At 43.8% G+C, this 9561-nt stretch overlaps 1 long non-coding RNA gene across 2 annotated transcripts; it reads right to left on the bottom strand.

Annotated features, from left to right (window-relative positions):
* Positions 1-6184: 6184 nt before the first annotated feature.
* LOC113631306 (uncharacterized) lies at positions 6185-9105 on the bottom strand. Of its 2 annotated transcripts, XR_003437257.1 has the most exons (5): positions 8789-9105; positions 8381-8482; positions 8179-8247; positions 7819-7895; positions 6185-7683 (listed from the first exon to the last, which is right to left on the bottom strand). It is a non-coding gene; the product is annotated as an uncharacterized LOC113631306 (long non-coding RNA). The 2 variants fall into 2 exon arrangements; XR_003437256.1 differs by having other exon boundaries at positions 6185-7895.
* Between the last annotated feature and the right edge of the window lie 456 nt (positions 9106-9561).

Raw genomic sequence — 9561 nt, forward strand, 5'->3', positions numbered from 1 at the left:
AGATTGGATGACGTGTAAGGACTTACCAGAGCAGAGAGAATCTGTCATCCATCCATATCTTCCTTAGTAAGTAAATACATAATAACTTAGTAATTGACATGATTTTGTGAGTGGATACATGTGCAAGGCACTGTTTTAGGCTGAGAGAAAAAAAGATGACTCTGGTAACAGCCTTGCCTTCAGGAATTTAAGAACTTAGTAAATGCAGATGAGGCAATGTAAGACGTGTACATCAGCAGGTATATTAAGAGATAGAAAACAGTAAGAACCATAAGTAAAATTCAGACAAAGGAGGAATAAGAGGAAGAAAGTTTTGTTTTCGAGCTGGGGCTATCCGTGAATACTTTACAGGAAAGATGGCTTTTAAAGTTAAGCCATTAAGATGGATAGGATTTGACAGTGTGGAAATGGTTGGGGAAACGACGTGTTAAGCAGATGAGACGTGAGCAAAACTGGCTAAGAGGAGGTGGGTGACATAAAGCTAGCACAGGGCCTTACACGGTGTAGACCACACTGCAAATTCATGAAACTAAACACTGACTGGATTCTCAGCACTGCCCAACAACCCTCTGTCCTGAGCGGAAGCTGCAGGGGCAGGTAGTGGAAGGAGGCTTTGAGAGAGACAAGCGGAGGTGAAAGAGGGTTGAGAGCTCAGAGGTGAGGTCTGGACTAGAGAGCTACATTTGCGACCATCCGTGTGGAGGGGACGTGAAGCCATGAGCATTGCAGGAGATGGCCTAGGGAGAAAGAAGAACAGAGCAAGAAGATGAGGGGCCAGGACTGAGCTGTTTCCTGCTCTTCACCGCACTTTCTCTTCAAATTCCTCACCCCACCAGCTCCCTGGAACACCCTCAGCAGATGACTTTGCCTCCTACTTTACCAAGGACACAAAAACCATTAGTTGAGAACCCTGCAAACTTCTGACCACCTAACCAGCAGGCTTACCTGCACCCTTCTTACTTTTCCTCTTCTGTTAAAATGCAAGAGGTACCCCTCCCGTCTAAGGGCAGAGCCCTCCCGTGCCGTGTTGCCAATCCCTCCTCCTCGGCAACCTCACTCCATCAACCTCTTCTAGATCTTCCAGTGCTCTCACGATGTACCCATTCCGCAAGGGTTCTCTAATTGCTGCCATCTTTTAAAAACCCTCCTGCCAAAGAGCGGTACCGTCTCCCTCCTCCTTCAGAGTTAAACTGCTTGAAAGCATGGTCTCCGCTGGCTCTCCATCTCCTCTGCTCTCTGTACTCAGTTTCTGCTCCCACTACTCCACTGAACCTGCTCCCTGTGGACACCAAAGGCCTCCATGTTTCAAAATCCAATGAACCCTTACAAGTCCTAACTTTTTTTTTTGCGGTACGCGGGCCTCTCACTGTTGTGGCCTCTCCCGTTGCGGAGCACAGGCTCCGGACGTGCAGTCTCAGCCGCCATGGCTCACGGCCCTAGACACTCTGCAGCATGTGGGATCTTCCCAGACCGGGGCACAAACCCGTGTCCCCTGCATCGGCAGGCAGACTCTCAACCACTGAGCCACCAGGGAAGCCCACAAGTCCTAACTTTAATTGACCTTTGGCCATATTTGACACCAGTGACCCCTTCCCTCCTCCTGAGAATGCTCTTCCCTTGAATGTTGCAAGGTCTGCCCTAAACTCTACCTCTCTTCACACTCTCCTTGGGTGAGCTCACATGCCCCCATGGCTTCCTAAGCCTCCGTGTGCTCACATCTCACAAATCTGTAACTTGGGTCCCAACATCACTCCTGAGCTCCTGACCACACACCAGTTCATCAAACTCAGTTACAACTAAAAGGGCAGCTGCTCCTGTCCCCTCCCCCAACTGGCAGCCCTCCTTCTGTTCTCTTTCTCAGTGGCAAGCACTCTAGTCTCTATTCCTCACTCTCCCCATCCTACCTTTTGCCCCACACTCAACCCTAATCTATTCTTCACTCTGTAGTCAGAGGATGTTTCCAAAATTTCAATCTGATCAACTAATTCTCTTGCTTAGAATGCTACTCTGCCTCTTCCTTGCTTCGGGACGTAGTCTAAACTCCTCGCATCAGTGTCCCGATTCGGCTCTCGTCATTATCGCCGTGGTATTTTACACTTCAGCAGTTGTGAACAACTTTCAGTTCCCCGTACTGACACAGTCTCTGATGGTTTAGGACCTTTGCCCACGTTGTTGTTTTGTGCCTTGAACTCTCTTCCCCAGCTTCCTCATCTCGCCGAGGCTTATTCTATATGCAGTCTGAGCTTAGAAATCACTTCTCTCCAAAGGCCTTCCCTGACCGCCTACGACTGGGCTATGCGTCCCTCCCATTAGGCTTTCCAATTTACCTTGTACTTACTCCTATGATAACACTTGTCACATTGTGCCACAAATGCGTCCTTACTTGTCTGTATCTTTCATCAGACTGGAAGTGTACTGAAGGCAGGGAATGCCTTGTTCAGCAGTTCACCCCCTTTATCTAACACAGTGAATGGCACATAGTAGGAAATCAATACATATTTGCTGAATTAATGAATGAACTTGGACTTTATGTCTAAAATATTTTATCCAATGTAGTAAAGTGGCAGGTGCATAAAATTTTGAATCAGAAACCTGAATTGAATCCCAGCTCCCTGCCTCTTAACCAGCTGTATGACCATGAACAATCTATTTAGCTTCTCTGAATTGAGAGCCTACCCAATGCCAGGCACTGTACTGAGTGCTTGCAAGGTAAAGAAAAAGAAAGACATGGTAACTGCCATCAAGGGAGCCGAGTCCAAAACAACGTGTAGGAGGGGGGAGGAAAGAGCATCCCAGGTAGAGCGAGTAACGTGTGAGAACTGCAGGCGAGCAATTGATCGTGTGCCTTCCCAGGGGACGTGGATATAGTTCAGTAAAGCCAGAAGAGAAGGTGCGGAACAGAGAGTTGGGATGAAGCAATGAGGCTGGAGAGATACAAGGAGCCACGTCATGAAGGGTCCTTTACAATGTGTCACAGAGTAGTTTGAGATTCATCCTCAAAGCCATGGAGTTAAAACCCCAAAGAGTTTTAAGCAGGAGAGTCACAATATTAGCTCTCTATCAGAGAAAGAGCTACGTCTAGTGGCGAGGTGGAGAATGGGCTGAAAGCCAGTGAAGTCAGAGGCAGGTTAGGAGGCTGTTGAGTAGTCCAGTCAAGGGGTCTCAGCTTTGGCAAGGACTTTGAGGATGGAGAACAGTAGTAGGAGACTGATTCAAGAGACATACATGACAGAGCAGAAAGAACCTGATGACGGACTGCATGAGAGGGGTGTGACACAAGGAAGAGTACAGAAGGCGCCCAAGTTTCTGGTACAAGCAATTGGTATACAGAGGTGCCACTTACTGAGATGGGAACTGTGGAAGATGGAAAGGCTTTTGAAGAGAGGACTGATATGATCAGAGTGATCCTGCAATGACAGAGTTCTGTGGGCAGGAAGCAGGGTGGGAAAGGGACATGTCTGGAGTCGGGAAAATGAGCTAAGAAGCTACTGCAGTAGTCTAGGGGGAGCTGAGAAGGACTGAACTAAGGTGAGTAGTGGGAATGGAAAGGAAGGTGGAGTAACAATAGACAGGGTCGGCAGTTACAGTGGAGAGTCCTAGAGGATAGGATTACATAGCTGCATTAGGAGGGCTGACCTGAAGGTCTTTGAAAGCCAAGCAGAACTGAGACTTGATGCAATAGGAAAAAATAAAACTTTACACTATTCCTGAACAAAGTAGCATATGAGGAATAGTAGTCTAGAGATAGTATGCAAGGAGTACACTAGAACTAGAATGAGAAAAGGATGGAAGCAGAACTAGAGTGAGGAGAGAGTGAAGGCTGCAAGGGGAATTGGTTATCATTCCAATATAGCACTGTGAGAAAGTGGCTATTACCAAAGAAGCACGTGAGATACAATACTTGTGACTCATCTTGTGTGAGATGTAAAAAAGAGGAAACAACTGACATGTAACCATGGTACATGTAACATTCTCATAAATCACTTGTTTACATATCTACCTTCATCAGACTATGGTCCTCTTGAAATCAGAAACTGTGTCTTCTTTATATCTTTAATATGTAGTCCACATTGTGGCATAGATCAAGACTCAGTAAATATTCTGAAGTGACCAACTCAATGAATAAATAAGTTGGAAGGGCAGATTATGTATGAAACCAAGGTAGTTTGGGGATGGTTTTGAATTTGGCTGTGAATTGAGTTTAAGATGACATCTAAAATGTCCACTTGTAAATGTTTTATAGATGCTTACAAAAAAGAGTAAGTGCTCAGAAGCTCAGTAGAGAGAAGAAACCCAAGAGGTACGCCTGGCGGTCATCAGTATTAATCATCCCCACAGCCCCCTCCCGCCATCTGCATCTGAACAAACAATACTGCAGCCTCAGTGGCTTCCTGTTACAGTGCAGTGTGGTCAGGATGGAGGCTCTGCTCTGAGTAGCCGTTCAGACCCGGGTTCCTTCCACATGAACACACCATCATCAATGCACGGTCCCCAGGGTCACTGCAGGAGAGAGCGTAGAGGATTATCCTGCAGGTTTTACGGAGAGGCTGGAAAGTGGTTTGTATCACTCCATCCTCCCGTTTTTGTTCTCTCAGGCAGGCTTCACAGAGTGTTGTTCTCGACTATCCATTTGCCTTTTCAATCCATTCTCTGCCCTCCCCTACTGTGCTCTGTGTCCTGGGAGTCTGGCCCCTAGGAAGGCTAAGCATTCTGGCACTCTGGCTTCCAGCTGGGTTCACAGAATGAGAGGAACCAGCAGGAGAGTGTAAACAGAAAGAGAGAGGGGCTTCCCTGGTGGCGCAGGGGTTGAGAATCTGCCTGCTAATGCAGGGGACACGGGTTCGAGCCCTGGTCTGGGAAGATCCCACATGCCGCGGAGCAAGTAGGCCCGTGAGCCACAACTACTGAGCCTGTGCATCTGGAGCCTGTGCTCTGCAACAAGAGAGGCCGCGATAGTGAGAGGCCCCTGCACCGCGATGAAAGAGTGGCCCCCGCTTGCCGCAACTAGAGAAAGCCCTCACACAGAAACGAAGACCCAACACAGCAAAAATAAATTAATTAATTAAAAAAAAAAAGAGAGAGAGAGGTTGAGGTATCTATCACATCATTACCCCCACCCTTTGTCAAGAACTCCTGACAGTGGCTGCATTTTCTATAGCCACAGCTTCTGTTGGGCAGTCCCTGTTCTATGGCTCCAGCTCTTGCTGGCCTCCAAAACTCTATTCCTTCAATGCTGGGGGTCTTAGCAGCTTCCTGCACTTAATAGTTCCTGGCTGCTTCTTGTGGGGTCCCTTAACCTTGCCCATTCTTCTGTAAATCATCCCTTCTTAATCTCCCCTCAGTCAAATCCTCTGAGTGTGCCATTTGTATCCTACTGAAACCCTAACTGACACATTGTTGACCAGCTCACATTCATTCCATTTCAGATACCAATGTGCTCTTTTGTGGATGATTTAATTAATTTGTTCTATCAAAAAGAGTACAAGTGGACACTGTAGTCAAAATTCCATTTTAGAACCTCATCCTGAAAGCTTTAAGTCCACATACTCTATAGGAAGAGAGAATCCCTTCTTTTCATTAGACTCCAGAAATGGTTATGCAGATAACTCTTGTCTTCCTCCATAGCTACAGACACTCCATAAAGTGATATGAGTCACTCTATTCTCTTTCTCAGTAGTTTTATTCTTCCTTTTCCTGTTGGAGACCATTTCCACTTATGCACCCAAGGAAACATCATAGATGTATTTTTAGTAATACTAGAAACCATTTTCTGAAAGCTAAGACACATGCTAGGTGCCCCATTATTTAATTGTTTAACAACTGTCAAAATAGATATTAACATCTTTATTTCATAAGTAAGGAAACTAACACTTGGAGAAGCTAAATAACTTGTCCAAGGTCACACAATTAGTACATGAGTCAGGATATGAATCAAATACTCTTTTTTTTTTTTAGTTTTTTAAAATATATAACCCATTCGTTTTATTTATTTATTTTATTTTATTGATTTTTTAAAAAATTTTGGCTGCATTGGGTCTTTGTTGTGGCATGCGGGCTTCTCTCTAGTTGTGGCGTGCAGGTTTTCTTCTCTAGTTGTGGTGTGCGGGCTCCAGGGCACGTGGGCTCAGCAGTTGTGGCACACGGGATTAGTTGCCCCGCAGCATGTGGGATCCCAGTTCCCCAACCAGGGATCGAACACATGGCCCCTGCATTGGAAGGTGGATTCTCCAGCACTGGACCACTGGGGAAGTCCCCAAATACTATACTTTTAAAGCTCATGCCCTTAACCTCTATGCTATCTTGCTAGGACCTGAATACTCATAAACCAGGTGATGTGCTTAAAAATAAGTGGTGGGTAATTGTAAAACAGCAGTAGTGGGAAGGAGAGAGAGAGTGGGTATATAAATGAGGAGTTGACAAAGAGATTTGCTTGGCATCGTGCAAGGACCAGGGTTAACAGAGCTAGAGTGGTGGCAAGAATCACTTTAGATAACCAACATAGGTCACGGGAGATGGGAAAGAGGAAAAACTGATTTTGTATACACATTTAGAAAAAATAGATAAGAGGTCTAGAGTTTTGTTCCCACCAGCAGTTGCTGAGCTTCAGGTGGGAACTCCTTAATGGTAGGAACTGTGTCTTACTAATACTGATATTTCCAGCAAGCATGATGAATCTTCCACACAGTGTGCAGCAAAAAATATTCACTAAGTTAGATAGTGAAACTTCATACTGTTTTCTGTATGAAGTATTATAAAGATGTTTACATTATAATGTTTATTACTTATACAGCTCCGTAAACTGTGATAAAAATAGTAGTAACATACAATAAGATGTTAAGATACAATAAGACGTAAGATACAATAGTAACATAACATACTATAACATATACTAAAATAATAATATTTACTGAATGTTTATTATATGCTAGGCAATATACTATGCCCTTTACACAGGTTAGATCATTTCATTTCCACAATAATCCTATGAAATAGATACTATTATTGTCATCCTCAGTTACAGACAAGGAAACTGAGGCACAGAGCTGTTAAGTCACACAGCTAATTGTTGGCAATGTCAGTATTTTTATCTAAGCATCCTGGCTCGGGAGCCCTTCCAAAGTATGTGAAGAAACTATATACCTATTGCAGCTTAAATGTATCCCATATCAAGTTCACAAGATGATGCTCAACAGTGCCTGGCTAAGGCTAATGATTCTGAATCTCTTCAGCGCAAATTAGTTAGGGTAGTTCAGCGTGCCACAAATAGTTGAAAATAGGTTTTGAAAAAGGCAATTATGTCTTTTCCTTTATACTTTCTTAGCTTTCTTGGAAATGAATTGCATACTGTCTTGCACGTAGCACAAAATAGGCACTTAATAAATATCTACTTAATTTAACGAAACCGGTAACTTTTCAGTAAGAAAATGTATAAGAAGATATTAAAAGCAAAAAAACAAAAATGGTGGTAGTAAAATATGCAAATAGTAGATACGAACATAAATCATCACTATTGCCTCCAACATACAAATTTTGCTACCTTTTGGAAGATGTTTCAATGAACATTTTCAAGACTACTGTTTAAAATGGTCACTAAGTCTTTAAGTTTTTAACTGCAGTAGAGAGCACATTTACCTGGAATGCTTTCTTTGAAAGCATCAGAATGATTTCGAAATATACCAGAGCCTTTTAATGAGAGGAAAAAGAGTTACATTCATTAACATTCTTTTCTTATGTAGGTGAACTTTGGGCCTGGACATTAAAACAAAAGCTCTGAGAAGACACTTTATGATGACCATTGTATGAAGGTGACTGAAATACCTTGTTTTTTCAGGTTCTACTTCCTGAGGGTAATAACAATCCAAATTGACAAGGACTAGAATATCTTCTGTACCCATCTAGACAGGGAAAATCAGATTTTAACATCGCGCAATCTCACAGGGCTCTTCAGTTAGAATTCAGAAGGCCATTCATTCTAGGGGTAGTAGTTTCCCAGTCTCCCAGATCAGACATCCTGACACAGGCTGACATGACACCCAGAGGTGACTGGAAAGGGCTGCAGCATCAGGCATATGCTTCACACTTCCTCACTTCATGAAACTCTCTCCCACCTCCAGATGAGCCCTTCCCCCAAGCATCTAAGTTATGCATCTTTTCAACTAATGTTTATTGAGTATTTACCATATGTTGGGGCTGCTTTTGATGTTGGAGACACAGTGATGAATGACATGATACCATGTCCTCCTGCAGCTAATACATACATATGAAGAAGACAGATCACACATATATTACAAATACATAAGTTAGATCATTGTTGGATATAGATTCATAATTTGAAGAAATTACACAGGATAACGGGACAAAGTGGGAAAGAAAAAATCACCTGTTTGCTCGGAGCTGGCCTGGCACTCACAGCTAGACCATGGTGTTCTCTGGTCAAACATAATTTTACGGCACATCAACATGAGAGAAAGTCACTCTGTGACTGTGATGGAGGCAAAAAAAAAAAAACAAAAAACTACTACTCTGTAATCGTGCCTGAGCAGGGACAAAACCAAAACACTGTGCAACCACCAAAATCACCAATAGCCCCCCTCCCAGCTGACATGAGCGAATGCTGCTTCTTCATTAACTGCAGCGTTAGCCCCACTCTGCTCCTCCTGCTTCCAAGATAAAGTTCATTAAGATACCCAGTCATACAATTACTCCCATTTCCTGACAGCCCCCAATCCAGAGCAAACCCCACTTCCTTCCCAAACCCTTAACAAGCCCCATGGTATGATTTTCTTACTGAGATGTCCCATGTTTCGTCAAGGTGTGCAGTCTTGCTTCCTGCTGGAAGCATCAATCAACAAGTCCCACTTTTCTGGATTGCAGTGTGTTCCTGGTGATCTTTGATTAACGGGCATCAACAACAAGGAGGGGGAAATTCTTTAATTAGGGTGGTTGGGGAAGTATCTGATGAAGGGGTGTCAGTGTGCTGAAGGCTGATAGGTAAGGGGATGGCATTTGAATATCGGGGAAAAAACACTCCCATCAGAGGGAAAAGCAAGTAGCATATACATGTATGTATACGTATACATATACATGTTTTTTGTTTTTTGCTTTGCTGTGCTGCACGGCTTGCAGGATCTCAGTTCCCCAACAAGGGATTGGACCTGGCCCACAGCAGTGAAAGCCTGGAATCCTAACCACTAGGCCACCAGGGAACTCCCACAAACAGCTTATATTTTTATCCAACATTTTAAAATTTCACATAATCATCTCCTTTGGACACTGATTTTGGGGTAAGGGAAGGGAGCTGATCCTATTCTCTGTTTCTACTTTTAATCCAAGGAAAGCTTTTACAGAAAAACAAAACTGAAGTAACACGTAAGAGGTAAAGAGGTGGAAGGTGGAAGAGCCTTGCGCTGAGACAGGGTCACTATGCTTGATGCTGAGGAAGGCTGAGCCCTAGGTTCATCCTTCTCCAGTTCCCATCCACAATCCTCTTCTCTGTTGGCTGCAACTCATTCCTTCCTAAGGTTTTAACAACTAACTAACAATAGAACTGGTAACTATCCC

Source organism: Aethalodelphis obliquidens, unplaced genomic scaffold (genome assembly GCF_003676395.1).
Source record: "Aethalodelphis obliquidens isolate GAN/ISIS:26980383/991018 unplaced genomic scaffold, ASM367639v1 scaffold32, whole genome shotgun sequence".
Classification (NCBI taxonomy): domain Eukaryota; kingdom Metazoa; phylum Chordata; class Mammalia; order Artiodactyla; family Delphinidae; genus Aethalodelphis; species Aethalodelphis obliquidens.